This window comes from Podarcis bocagei (genome assembly GCF_964188305.1).
Source record: "Podarcis bocagei genome assembly, chromosome: 10".
NCBI lineage: Eukaryota > Metazoa > Chordata > Lepidosauria > Squamata > Lacertidae > Podarcis > Podarcis bocagei.
This window is the reverse complement of record NC_138135.1, coordinates 18,413,507-18,427,944: the sequence shown is the minus strand read 5'-3', so window position 1 is coordinate 18,427,944 and position 14,438 is coordinate 18,413,507. Positions and strand designations below refer to the sequence as shown.

General features: G+C 43.4%; 1 long non-coding RNA gene across 1 annotated transcript; it reads left to right on the top strand.

Annotated features, from left to right (window-relative positions):
- The first annotated feature begins 371 nt into the window (after positions 1-371).
- Positions 372-2,144, top strand: LOC308595926. Its single transcript, XR_014012222.1, has 2 exons — positions 372-619; positions 1,657-2,144. It is a non-coding gene; the product is annotated as an uncharacterized lncRNA (long non-coding RNA).
- The last annotated feature ends 12,294 nt before the right edge of the window (positions 2,145-14,438 follow it).

Sequence of the window (14,438 nt, the reverse complement as noted above, 5' to 3'; positions counted from 1 at the left end):
ATAACCCCAGAGTCGGTCACGACTAGACCTAACGGTCAGGGGTCCTTTACCTTTACCTTTTTAATCCCTAGCATGTTCTGCAAGACCTTCGCTGTGTTACATCTCCAGACTCTTTTCCAGTATCTGGTGGGCTAATGATGCAACAAAGCAACACTTGTTAAGCCCAGCATCAGTGAATGCCTTTGGGCAAGCTGCTAGAAATCCTCAAATCAGTTCCACTGCCATTTAAATTTCCCACAATTCTCCCAGTGACATGACAATGCTGAGTGACATGGACATGCTGAGCAGGGCCACCCTGTCCATGTCACAGGAGCATGACGGTCAGTAATCACACAGCTAACTCTTTGTTAGCAAAATCATGATCCCCACAGATTTGGTTGAGTGATCCTCACAGACTGGGCTGAGGCCTAATGAGCAGTTTATTTCTGGTGGTCTTACTCCATTAAAATCAGTTGCCAAGACTGAAAGTCCCCACTTCCTCACAGCCACCTAAGTCCTCTACTCTCCAAGGCTTTTTCCAAGCAATCGGAGATTGGGCCTGCATGCAACTAACCTCTCCTCTACCCTTTTCATGCCTCTTCTGGTTCTGGGAGACCAGGGGCAGGAAGCATTTCCTGAGGTACTTCTAGCAGTATAACAGACATAGGGGCTCACCACACCCTTCTTAACTGGTTTAGGATTCTTCTCTTCCTAGAAGAATACCCCCCTCCTGACTGAAATGAGACCCAACCCACAGCTCTACTCATTCAAACTCAGCCCTCCAGTTAACCTCTTCCTGATACTCTCACAAGACACTAAAAACTGTCTTCCTATCTAAGCTAAGAGACTCATTTCCCTGTGTTATGTACTGAAGTTCTCACCCTGGGCCAGCAGGGGATACTGTAGCTAGTTATGCAAATAAGGGATCAAAAGTGATGTTCAGTGATTGGATAGTTACAGAAAGTTGTTACTGTTGCCTTGTAGTTGAGCTCTATATAAGTAGGCTGACTGAACTCTTCAGTTCAGTTCTGTTCTGGCCTGTGAATAAACAAGAGCTGTTTGAAGAATCGCTGTGTCGTCTGATATGTTCACCCACAACTTAACACCCTAGCTTTAGATATGTTCCTCAGAGTGGATGCTATACACACAGATCAGAACCAATGCTCTCTCTTTTCCCCAACCCCTCCCTCCTCAAAGCTTTCTTAAACCATCTCTTCAACTATCTCCCCAAAACTATTTCCTAAACCAGGTATTCCCAACCTTCGGCCCTCCAGATGTTTTGGACTACAATTCCCATTATCCCTGACCACTGGTCCTGTTAGCTAGGGATCATGGGAGTTATAGGCCAAAACATCTGGAGGGCTGCAGGCTGGGGATGCCTGTCCTAAACCATCTGAACGCTCTCTTAGAAACTGCTCCTTTTATCCCTCCCCCAAAGTGCTGTCTCCACCCCCTCTGGCTTGGTAGCCAATCAGAGAGCAGCTCCAGCACTCTGGTGGAATTCCAAGGTACTGCATCACCCGACTCTGGTCCATCACAGCATCACTCAGCAGGTAGAGGCCAGAGGCAGTCAGCTGGGCAGAGGGTTTATCTCCACCCAAGTCAACCCCAGCCCAGCCTGACCTGGCACAGAGTGGTTTATATTGCACCCTTAGTCTCTCTCTTTCTTGCTTGCAGGTTTGGTATCGGAGCTGCTGATTGAGGAAGTTGGAAGGAAGATTTTTCCAGTCCCCTTTAATAACCTTATTCAGGAAATCAGCCAGAATTTCCCTTTCAATCAAGGCAATAGACTTGTCGGGATAATATATTGTGCACGTGAATTCCTTTGGCTGAGTAAAGCTGCATGAAGAAGCTGCTCTAATTTGCACTGTTTTTGTTGCCCTTTGATTTGGAGTGACCATGCTCTCCCAGGCGAGAGTCAAAGGAAGGGGATGATGGGGGGAAGAGAGAGAAGCTGATTAGTTTTCACTGTGCCTTTTATGCATCTGAATACCTTAATCAAGTCCCTTCTAACTTTTCTTCAGTTGGGTTTTGCTGTCTCTCAACATGCTTTATGTGACATGAATAAAGTACAAATTGCAACACAATCTTGGCACTTATGCATTCTCTTTTTTTTCTCCCCCTGGGGAAAAAAAATACAAATAAAATCATCCCCTTCGCCTTCACTTGCATTCCTTTTGTGTTTGTTTTCAGCACTGATTCCCGTGATTGTGTTTACTGGCATTGAATGTCGAAGCAAAAAAGCGGAGGAATATTCTCAGAAAGCAAATGGGAATTTGCTAATGTAAGTATTCGTGAGGGGCTGGAGAGAACCCAACAGCAACCTTGACTCTTGCATTTCCAACCACTCATCGAATCACGGACAAGGAGCATTCGCATAACCTTGCAAATCAGAAAAAGCAGCTTGAGCTTCTTCAATCAAACCTGTAAAGATTGCAGATATACAATACAGCTCGTTCCATCTAGTGGGGCTTCCTGGGGTAATAGGTACTTCTGCCTCTTGTGCTTAAGACCTGGCATGTGACTCAGTTTATCTGATTTATTTCTTTAACATATACTGTGCCACCTCATCTGAATCCTGGCAAGATGGAGGCATAGTGGGTGGGTCTCAAGCCTGGATAACTAGTCAATTACCTGCTTTGGGTATACTTCTTCTGAAAGGGCAGGGCTGGTTCATAATCTGGGGGTGTTCCTGAATCAATCTTTGGCACTAGATGCCCAGATGGCCTCAGTGGCTAGGAATGTCTTCAGCTTCCAGACAATGATAGTCTGACCACTGTTGCCCATTCACTGGTAACAATTTTAATAATCCTCATCCATTTGTTGTGACAGTTTATTCTATCACGTAGTTTCCCACCCTTCACAAAGCATCTTCCAGAAGCCCCTTGAGGCTTGGTAACATCTTGTGTCACATGATGCTGGAGAGAAGCAGAAAGAAAGAAAGAAAGAAAGAAAGAAAGGTTTCTGCATTTATGCCATAATCTTGCGGGTGCATGAAATGCGCCCAGAGCGATGGCATTCTTAATGTGCGCTTATGCTAATCTGCCAAACCATCAGTATATGTTGTTTTATAAATAGTTACCTTTGAAATGGAGCATTGTTTAAAGCCAGATGGTTGGCTTGAAGATTCATTCTTCATTTTTTGCTTCTGTGGTGAATATGCAGATTTACAAGTTGCTTTCTATTTTCCCACAGCTCCATCGAATATTTACATTCAGATAATGCTGATAAGGGGGCTGGAGAGGCCAGACGTTAAAGAGAAAAGAAAGGAATGTAATATAGGGCATAGTGTTTGCTTCAGAAGTGAGCGTGTGAGGCAATAAATGTGTACTAATGGGGTGTTAATCTTGTGTTCCTCCCTCCCTCTACTTTTCCTGTTAGAATCATAGAATCATAGAGTTGGAAGAGACCACAAGGGCCATCGAGTCCAACCCCCTGCCAAGCAGGAAACACCATCAGAGCACTCCTGACATATGGTTGTCAAGCCTCTGCTTAAAGACCTCCAAAGTAGGAGACTCCACCACACTCCTTGGCAGCAAATTCCACTGTCAAACAGCTCTTACTGTCAGGAAGTTCTTCCTAATGTTTAGGTGGAATCTTCTTTCTTGTAGTTTGGATCCATTGCTCCGTGTCCGCTTCTCTGGAGCAGTAGAAAACAACCTTTCTCCCTCCTCTAAGTGACATCCTTTTATATATTTGAACATGGCTATCATATCACCCCTTAACCTCCTCTTCTCCAGGCTAAACATGCCCAGCTCCCTTAGCCGTTCCTCATAAGGCATCGTTTCCAGGCCTTTGACCATTTTGGTTGCCCTTCTCTGGACACGTTCCAGTTTGTCAGTGTCCTTCTTGAACTGTGGTGCCCAGAACTGGACACAGTACTCCAGGTGAGGTCTGACCAGAGCAGAATACAGTGGCACTATTACTTCCCTTGATCTAGATGCTATACTCCTATTGATGCAGCCCAGAATTGCATTGGCTTTTTTAGCTGCCGTGTCACACTGTTGGCTCATGTCAAGTTTGTGGTCAACCAAGACTCCTAGATCCTTTTCACATGTACTGCTCTCAAGCCAGGTGTCACCCATCTTGTATTTGTGCCTCTCATTTTTTTTGCCCAAGTGCAATACTTTACATTTCTCCCTGTTAAAATTCATCTTGTTTGTTTTGGCCCAGTTCTCTAATCTGTCAAGGTCGTTTTGAAGTGTGATCCTGTCCTCTGGGGTGTTAGCCACCCCTCCCAGTTTGGTGTCATCTGCAAATTTGATCAGGATGCCCTTGAGTCCATCATCCAAGTCGTTGATAAAGATGTTGAATAAGACTGGGCCCAAGACAGAACCCTGTGGCACCCCATTAGTCACTCTTCTCCAGGATGAAGAGGAACCATTGATGAGCACCCTTTGGGTTCGGTCAGTCAGCCAGTTACAAATCCACTGAGTGGTAGCATAGTCAAGACCGCATTTTACTAGCTTCTTTACAAGAATATGTTACAAGAATATTCTTTACAAGAATATGTTACATGAAAGCCACTGTGATTAGAATAGGGGTGAAATGAACATAAGTATGATAAATGATAACTTTCTCATGGGAGTAAATATATGAGAGAGAGAGAGAGAGAGAGAGAGAGAGAGAGAGAGCGCGCTTTGCTAATCAAGCCGGGCAGAGAGGGCGAACATACTCTGAGAACACCCATCTGGAAATGAGTCTTGATTCAATAACAGTTTGCTGGAGTTGCTACTGTAAATGGAGATCAAAGAGTACCACAATGTGAGCTGGTTGGATCGCAGGAGCAAAAGGAGCTTCAGAGACCATGGTTTGTTTTTATTTATTTTTCAATTGATGGTACAAATGGATTTGACTAGGAAGGGTGGTCGAATCTTACATCCCGCCTTATTTCCAGAAATGGAACTCAAGGCGGCTAACAAAACAGCAGTCATGCAAGAATGGGAAACAGTGAATTGCACTTTGTTCCAAACGACAACAGAAGCCATAAAACCCAGGTGTTCACATGTTAAACCAACAACGACGGCAGTTAAAATGCACATGGAATGGGGTTTGAAGAGCCAAGTTTCTCCCAACTGTCTTAAATGAGGGAGTGGGCACAATGACAGCAAATGGTAGGCTTCTGGGGGTTGAGGGATCTGGAATAGCGCCTCATGAGGAGAAGGGGAGAAGAGGCTGACTGGGGCAGGCCAAAAGTCCATCTAGTTCTCACAGTGGCCAACCAGGTGCCTGTGGGAAGACCACAAGAGGAATCTGAGTACAACAGGAATGATACACAGCAACTGGTGCACAGAGGCACACTGCCTTCAGCAGTGGAGAAAGAACATAGCTGGCTAGTAGCCACTGAGAGATTTTCCTTCAGAAATTGGTCTAATCCTCTTTTAAAGCCATCCAATATGGTGGACACCAGAATGGACTTCATAGTTGAAGCATGCACTGTGTGAGGAAGCTTTTCATTTTGTTTGTCGCAAATATCCCAACGTTCAGCTTCACTGGATGGCCGCCAGGTTCTAGTACTATGAGATGTGGCCATTTCCATTTCAAGAACAAGCTCTTGTTTTCAGAAAACAAGCATTTTTAGGTTTTTTTAAATAGTCGCAGTGGAGACCCTGCTCTTTGGCTCTACCTGGCTTTCTTGGCTCTGCCCACCCAAGATCCCCTCTGCCTTATGATGGAGTTTTGATGGTCATCATCACATTTACTGTGAAACTATGGTTCTAGGGGGAGAAAATGCCCTTTAGATACGATGATCATAACTGGCAGATGGAAAATTGGAAGTCCTTTTTATTTTTCTTTATTGTTCTTTTTTTTCTTTTTCTTTTTTCTTTTTCCCTTTTCTTTTTCTGTTCTTTCTTTCCTCCTCTTGCTTCCTGTTTGCTTCTCCCTTCCCCCTTCTTTCTTCTTCAGCTTCCTCCTCCTGGGCACAAGGATTGTACACTCATGTAGCTGGTAGAGGGACCCTGGGGAGAAGTCCACCCCTCTTACTTCACCTTGCCATCCTACAGGGTGGAACTGCAGTCTAAACCACTGAGCCTCTTGTGCTTGCTGATCAGAAGCTTGGTGCTTTGAATCCCCACAACGGAGTGAGCGCCCGTTGCTCTGTCCCAGTTCCTGCCAACCTAGCAATTTGAAAACATGCCAGTGCAAATAGATAAATAGGTACCGCTGCGGCGGGAAGGTAAACAGCATTTCCATGTGCTCTGGCTTCCGTCATGGTGTCCCATGGTGTTTAGTCATGCTGGCCACTTGTCCAGGAAAGCTGTCTGTGGACAAATGCCAGCTCCCTCAGTCTGAAACCCCATAGTTGGCTTTGACTGGACTTACCCTACAGAAGCTTACTGGATGACCTTGGGCCAATCATTCTATTATCTATCTATCTATCATCTATCTATCTATCTATCTATCTATCTATCTATCTATCTATCTATCTATCTATCTATCATCTATCTCTATCTATCTATCATCTATCATCTATCATCTATCTATCTATCTATCTATCTATCATCTATCTATCTATCATCTATCTATCTATCTATCTATCTATCTATCTATCTATCTATCATCTATCTATCTATCTATCTATCTAATCTATCTATCTATCTATCTATCTATCTATCTATCTATCTATCTATCTATCTATATCTATCTATCTATCTATCTATCTATCTATCTATCTATCATCTATCTATCTATCTATCTATATCATCTATCTATCTATCTATCTATCTATCTATCTATCTATCTATCTATCTATCATCTATCTATCTATCTATCTATCTATCTATCTATCTATCATCTATCTATCTATCTATCATCTATCTATCTATCTATCTATCTATCTATCTATCTATCATCCATCTATCTCCATCTATCTATCATCTATCTATCATCTATCATCTATCTATCTCTGTCTCTCCCTCCCCCCCTCTTTCCCCCTCCTTCTGGACTGTTTATTTTGATGTGCTTACCCTGCCTTTCCACTCCAGAACCAAGTGCCCAAGGTGGCTAAAGGATAACCTTCACTGTTTCTGGTTAAACTCTGTTTCACGCTCGTGCCATTTATTTATCTATCTATCTATCTATCTATCTATCTATCTATCATCTATCTATCTATCTATCTATCTATCTATCTATCTATCTATATATCTATCTATCTATCTAATGGTTTTAATTTTCACTTGTAAATCATCCAGGGAACTTTCATTGCTGGGCAGCATATAAATATTGTCAATGCAATGAAACCGAGATTGGAATGCCAGCTTTCACCATCCTAAGTCCTGTGGAATGTCCTTAAGAACAAGAATACAGATCACCATGACTGCGTACATGCTCCCAAGCACAGAGATCCATTACACCTAAATATTGCGACACTGTCTTCGGGCTTTGTGTATTACAGCCAGGGAGAGCATCTGTCCTGTGCCTGGTGATTACATCATGCCGTAAGATACTTAGTCAAAGGGAGTGCAATCTGGCAGCTCACAGCTCCACATTAGAGTAGTTTATATGATAGCAGTCAAAGTCAATTGGTGTATTGTTTGACCTCTCCTCCTCGCCAAAGCAATATGATGCCATCTGCGCATCTTGTATTCACATCATATTATGCATTAATACGGCTTTTTCGATGCACAGTTTGCTTTGTGCTTTGGTGTATAAATATTTTAATATTTGCATTTGGTTGGATCGTATCCCCCAAAGTATACTTGGAAAAAGAAAACCACTAGGATGCTACATACCTTCATTCTGTAAAGCAGAGCAGCAGACTTAAGTCTTTATTTCTTCACTCTATTAGGAAACAACAACAGCCTATGAGCAGGTGGATTTAGCTTCCTGGTAAGATTGCTGATGGCTCAGGTTTAGCAAAGTTTCGTTTTACTTCTCTTGCAGCAGATGTCTTGCAAGGAACTGGGCTTGTTCAGGTTTCCCAAAGCTCTAGCCAATGAGCATACACTAGAACTATCATCGTGCAATGGGCTTCGCTTTAGATGTAGGAGCCGCAGCTCTCAAGCTAGGTTTGTTTCATTGCCAATAACATTATTTAGGTTCTAGAGTTTGAGAAGTCCCAGAGGTGGAATAGGGCTTTAGTACTGCAGCAGAACATGCTAAGGCAAAGCCTGGTTCTTAAAATTGCCACTGGTTTGCCAGAGACATGCCATATTTTTTGTGCCTATCTGTGTCCCTAGCTTGCTCCTGGGTTGATAGATTGAGGTACCTTTTAAAAAGCCTTTCAGCATGTGCACACCAAGGGTGATATTTGGCTCTGTTCAGACAGCTGCAGAACCTGGATGTAGCCAGCACATCTGCAGCTATGGCAGGATCTGTCCGCTCTAGGAAAGGTTATAGCTGAGGCACCAGCCAAAGCTGTGCAAAAATTACTCTGGCCCAGAGGAAGCAGGTCTAATAGGTCAAGTACAATACTGCCCCACCAGTCTTCATCTGTCTGAGTCAGGGAGTGGTTCTGCCTGTGATTGACTCCACCACTGGGTACCAGCCACCACTGATGGAGCCACAGCAGCCACCTGCCTATCCAGGAGCGATGCAGGGGCCAAGGTACACTGCCAAGCCAGGGAGGTCCTCATTAAGAAGGATTTTATCTCAATCTGGAGCAGACAGAATACCTGCTTAGGACCGTAGCTTCATTGGTTAAAGTTTCTGCCTTGCATGCAGAAAGTCTGCACTTCAATCCCTGGGATCTCCAGGTAAGACTGTGAAACACTGAGACCATGGAAAGCCACTGCCAGGCAGTGTAGACAATACTAAGCTATATGGACCAGTGATCTGACTCAGTATAAGGTAGCTTCCTATGTTCCGTCCAAGTTCCTTCATCTTTTGTGTTTTAAAAAACTTCCCTTGAGACTCTGACATTCTCAAACTTACCTCCCCGCGCTGCCTTCTCCATCCATTCCCCGTCCCCTGTAGCTGCCATGAATGTGAGATTGCCCCTGCAAATCAGAAAATCAATCAGAAAACAAGGATAGCTATCAACAAATCCAAGCTAACTGTACGGATGGCAGCATAACACCGCGCAATGCCTACTCAAATAGTGGGTAAGTGAGCATTTTTAGCTGCCCCCCACATGAAATAATTCAGTGTCTCTGCTTCACATCAGGGCCATGTTTTATTCCAGCGTCGCAGCATTCATTCGATTTGTCTTTCCACAGATCAAGTGGGAAAATGAAACTTCTTCGAGTCATGGCTCAGATAGGATTCAGCTAAATGAGGTTAGCAGAAAGTGCTCTCCTGGCAGAGGAAGGAGAAAGGGGAACAGAAACGTCCACAAATCAAATTGTAACAGATAAAAATTAAGAAAAATAAGTAAAGTAACCCCAAACTCGCACCCACCCATTTGCTTTACACGGTTGTAAGTGCCTAACTGGTTTCGGTTTGTAAAAAAAAAGAAAAAGTAGCATCTGAAACGAAAGGGGCTGTTTATGGAACCTTTAGATATTTTGTTGAAGTTTCGCTTCTTTACTTTTATGGCCAGTAGCAAAAAGATAAATAAAAAAGAGTCGTTGTGTCAGAAAAATAAATTTGATCTTCTCTCCTTTTTAGATACTCTACAACTTTGGCAATTTTCCCCCTCCCTCCTCTCTCTCCCAGGTACTGTAGTTTGAACCTTTAAAAAAAGAAGGGAGGGGGAGAGGGGGAAAAAAAACCTTCAGAAACTGCGAGTCCTTTCATTTTTCTGTTTGAAAAGATCTATCTGAGTCATTGGTAAGAGGAAGGATTAGACAGACGACTCTTTCTAGCTTTTCATTTTAACTTTATCTAATAGATGCCTTTCCGCTATGCAGTGACTCGGGTCACTTTTTAAGAATGGCTTTAATTTTTGTAGCAAAGGGGAAGATAGCATCAGTTATCCCTGATAAAAGGAATTAATATATGAACCCTGCTGTATAGAAAATGAAATAAAAAAAAATAAGGGGGGAAAAATCAAATCGAGGCATTTAAGAGAAGCTTTTTATTCCTGCAAGGAAAGCATTTGCTAGCCACCCCTGCCCCCACCCTGAGCCACCACAAGATCCATTAAAAGTATTTATGGATAATAAATGGCTCCTAAGGAAACCTCAGTAGATTGTTGGGAGAGGTGGCTATGCAGGGGACAACCATGTTGACCAGGGATGGGGAACCTATGGCCTTTCCAGATGTTGCTGGACTACAACTCCCGTTGCCCCTGAACTTTGGCTAAACTCACCGGGATTAATGGTGGTCCAAGAACATCTCAAGGACACCAGGCTGAGGAAGTCTGGCTTGCTGGAATGAATGCTTCAAGCCATACATTGAATTCCCAATTGGGTTTGTGTGCGAAGGAATCCTTCTATGCATTTCAGGCTTTCTTCATTTTAGGGATTGGGGAACATTTGGCTATCAGTTTCTGATGGACTGCAAATCCCATCATCCTTGATCATTGGCCATGCTGGTTGGGCACAACAGCTGGCACCAGGTTCTCACCCCTGTTGCAGACCATGCTGATTCCAGTGGGCTTTTGGGGGGAGAGGAGGTATACAATCATTGTAGAGTTGGAAGGGACCCCAAGGGTCATCTAATCCAACCCCCTGCAATGCAGGAATCTCAGCTAAAGCATCCATGACAGATGGTCATCCAACCTCTGCTTACATACCTCAAAGGAAGTTCACAACCCCCTGAAGGAGACCGTTCCACTTTTGAACAGCTCTTACTATCAGAAAGATTTCCCTGATGTTTAGTCAACATCTCCTTTGTTGTCACTTGGTTTGATTCAGACCCTTAATGTACCCTTTCCCCCCTTTCCATAAACTCTCACTGGGCTTGCCACCATTACTCCCTGGTGTTCACTCACCAAGGTGAGCAAAGCAAGAGGCATCAGCTCATAATTGCAATTGCTACCAGTCACTTGTTCATGCTTTCTTGGCCAGAGAGCAGCAGGTGGCAGCTAGGGGCGCCTGAGGAACTTGGCCTTCACAAATTCCAGTGCGGACTGATCTGATCCACACTAGCTAGACTAGTGCAGCTCAGAACACAGGAACTCACCAGCTTCCTCACTTCCCAAGTATTCAAGAGGCAGTTCTTGGCTCAAAGCAAAATGAAAACATATCAAAATACATTTAGAGATGCATAGTTTGAGAGAAAACACATTTGGAAATGTATGTTTAAAATGTGAATTTTCACACTTTTTTTTTTAATTACAGGTTAATGAAACTGGAACAGAAATGACTTAAGGGTGAACATGTGCAAAAATTACTCATTCTGGGAATAAAAATGTTTTGCCCATTCCTAGTGGTCAAAAGCCGCAGCAGAACCAGGGGCCTTATGGTGGTTGCCCCCAGGTGGCGAATGAGACTCAGCAGGTGCCCGACCATTCTAGCCCCTGGTGCTCACATTAAATAGATGGAAAAGGTCTAGTGGTGGATGACACATTTTGGTTGGGGCAGATGGGAGCTGGGCTCCAACAGCACTTGGGCAGCCTTCCACCCCATCATAGACCTGAAATGTACCAACCAGTTTTTTCTTAAGATGCTTCTTCTACTCTTTCTGCACCCCCAGATTGGCTCATCCAGGTGACAACTGGATTGGAAGGGTCCAATCCAGGGCTCAGAGAAACCTTCCCAAACCTGATGCCCTTCAAGTGTTGTTGGTACCCAACGTTTGTGTCTGCTTGTGTTGCTGCAGATGCACCATAGCATTTCTTCTCTCTGCAGTCCTTCCAGCAGTCATTCCTCCTCTGGTCACTGCTGTGGATATACGACCTGATTGTCTGTCTCTAGGCACTGTGGTTGTCTGCAAGGGATTCTCACAAGGCAGGGCTGAGGTTGCCAGCCTCCATGTCACATTTATAGATACCTTTGCAGCGCAGGGTTGGTCTGCCAACAGGCCGGTGCCTGCAGCCAGCTCCCTAAAGAGCACATCCTTGGAGATACTGCCATCTTCCATTCTATGGACATGACCAAGCCAGCGTAGATATTGCTGAGCCAGGAGTGTGAACATACTGGAAATGTGGGCTTGGGAGAGCACATCCTTGTTTGAGACTCTGTCCTACTATGAGATGCCCCAAATCTTCCTGATGCAGCACATGTGGAAGGCATTGAGGCATCACTCCTGAAGGTTGTAAGTTGCCCATGACTCACTTTCCTACAGCAGCGAGCACAACATGCAAATCTGGTAGACCTTCATCCTGGTATTGGTCATTAGCACCATATTCTCCCTCATCCTTTTGGAGAGGTGAGCCATTGCTGTAGCTGTCTTGCCAATGTTTTCTCCTAAGAGACTAGAGACTCACAGGAAATCCCCATACTCACAGTCTTATTAGGCTCATCCCACTTTGATGTAAACTAGGAATGCAGAGCCTGTGGTCTTCAAGATGTTGTTGGACTACAGCTCCCATCAGCCCCACCCTGCATGGCTAATGATCATGGATTAGGGGAGTTGTAGTCCAGCAAGATCTGGATAGCTATGGGTTCCCCACCCCAGGTGTAAGCAAATTCTTATTTAGAGCTTGATATGGCAAGAAGTTTGCCAAGTGGTTATTTCTCCTGAGACATTTGAATACAAAAGAAAAATAAAAATAGAATTGTTGTTGTTGTATAGTTGTTTAGTCATGTCCAACTCTTCGTGACCCCATGGACCAGGGCACGCCAGGCACTCCTGTCTTCCACTGCCTCCCGCAGATTGATCAAACCCATACTGGTAGCTTCGAGAACACTGTCCAACCATCTCTTCCTCTGTCGTCCCCTTCTCCTTGTGCCCTCCATCTTTCCCAACATCAGGGTCTTTTCCAGGGAGTATCTCTTCTCATGAGGTGGCCAAAGTATTGGAACCTCAGCTCCAGGATCTGTCCTTCCAGTGAGCACTCAAGGCTGATTTCCTTCAGAATGGATAGGTTTGATCTTCTTGCAGTCCATGGGACTCTCAAGAGTCTCCTCCAGCACCATAATTCAAAAGCATCAATTCTTTGGCGATCAGCCTTCTTTATGGTCCAGCTCTCACTTCCAAAAATAGAATTATGTTTTTAAATAATTTTTACTCACCAATAAATTTATGAGATTTGGTCAGTTTATCCTAAAACTATCGGTTCTTCTACAGCCTGCTACATTCTAAAATCCACTTATGCCTTCTCTCTCTCTCTCTCTTAAAGGGGGGAAAAACAGTGAAAACAATTAAGATTATGTCAGTGCTGAAGATAATAAAAGAGTCTTAGGTCTGCCTTCCGCTTTTCACCTGTCTTTCAAAGATGATCGGGTCAAGGGAGTTAATGGCTAATATTTGACTTTGAGGTAATTCTGCAGAAAGAACTTAACGCAATGCTACGACCGCTGCCTGCATTTCCTTGGTATCACTTTGAGCAGTATTTCAAAGTACTTCACAGGTCAGACACAACTGGGAGATAGATAGCTTAAGAGGCAAAAAGCAGACTATTTGGTATTAACCTGTGACCCAGCTGATTTGACAATTAGGTCCATTCTAAACATAGATGATTTATCAATGGTCTGCTTACCGGAGGAGGAATATATATATACATATATCTGTGCACTCGCTGGTAGCTGAGCTGAAGAAATAAAACACAAGAAGCTGCTTCTAATTTAAATGAGGTTGCTAATGGTATTATAAAGAATCTGCTTGCAAGCGTGGAGGGAAATTTTAGAGTCTCTTCAAACACAATATTATTCCTTTTGTTGAGCAGGGATAATGTACACTGTGATATAAGGGTGGGTAAATCTATTAATTTCAGTTTCAGATCCTCATTTTCCCTATCTTAATTCCTACACCAGTTTGCAATTTAAAAAAATCCTCATGAAAATTCATCAACATTTTTGTGTGAATTTCACCTAACAACAACAACTTCTTCTTCTTCTTCTTCTTCTTCTTCTTCTTCTTCTTCTTCTTCTTCTTCTTCTTCTTCTTCTTCTTCTTCTTTACACTTTTTTGCATGTAGTTTTAGATGATATGGACATATTTCCCTTACAATGCATTCTGTATGCTTTGTGATTTTTTTTCATGAACGCTTTATCCCAGTATATATTTGTCTTGTTGTGAACCACTCTGAGACCTCTGAGTATAGGGAGGTGTATAAGTGAATTAACAACAACAACAACAACAACAACCCGTATAGAGAACTACATTGCAAAATTCAGCGAACTGCAAATCGGGTACATCCACCTTTAAATGTTAACTGAATCGGTTTTATCTCCCATCCCTACTGTAATATGGGGGATTATGTGCTTGGTTTGCATTTATTCCTGCATTTGGGGCACCTCAAGATCTGACAGGACCCTCAACAAAACACCTGATTTCCTCTGGCATGCTGGAAATTTGCCGGATGATTCTTTTTTTCTTTTCTTTTTCCAGAGTTCACTCTGGGATAGAAAAATATGCTTGCATTTTCAGGGTAGAGAGGGTGCTTTTGGATCACTTCCTCTGTTTATGTATTATTCCCTTACTCCCATAGCCTGCCTTTCTCCCATTATGGAACCCAAAGCAGTGCATAT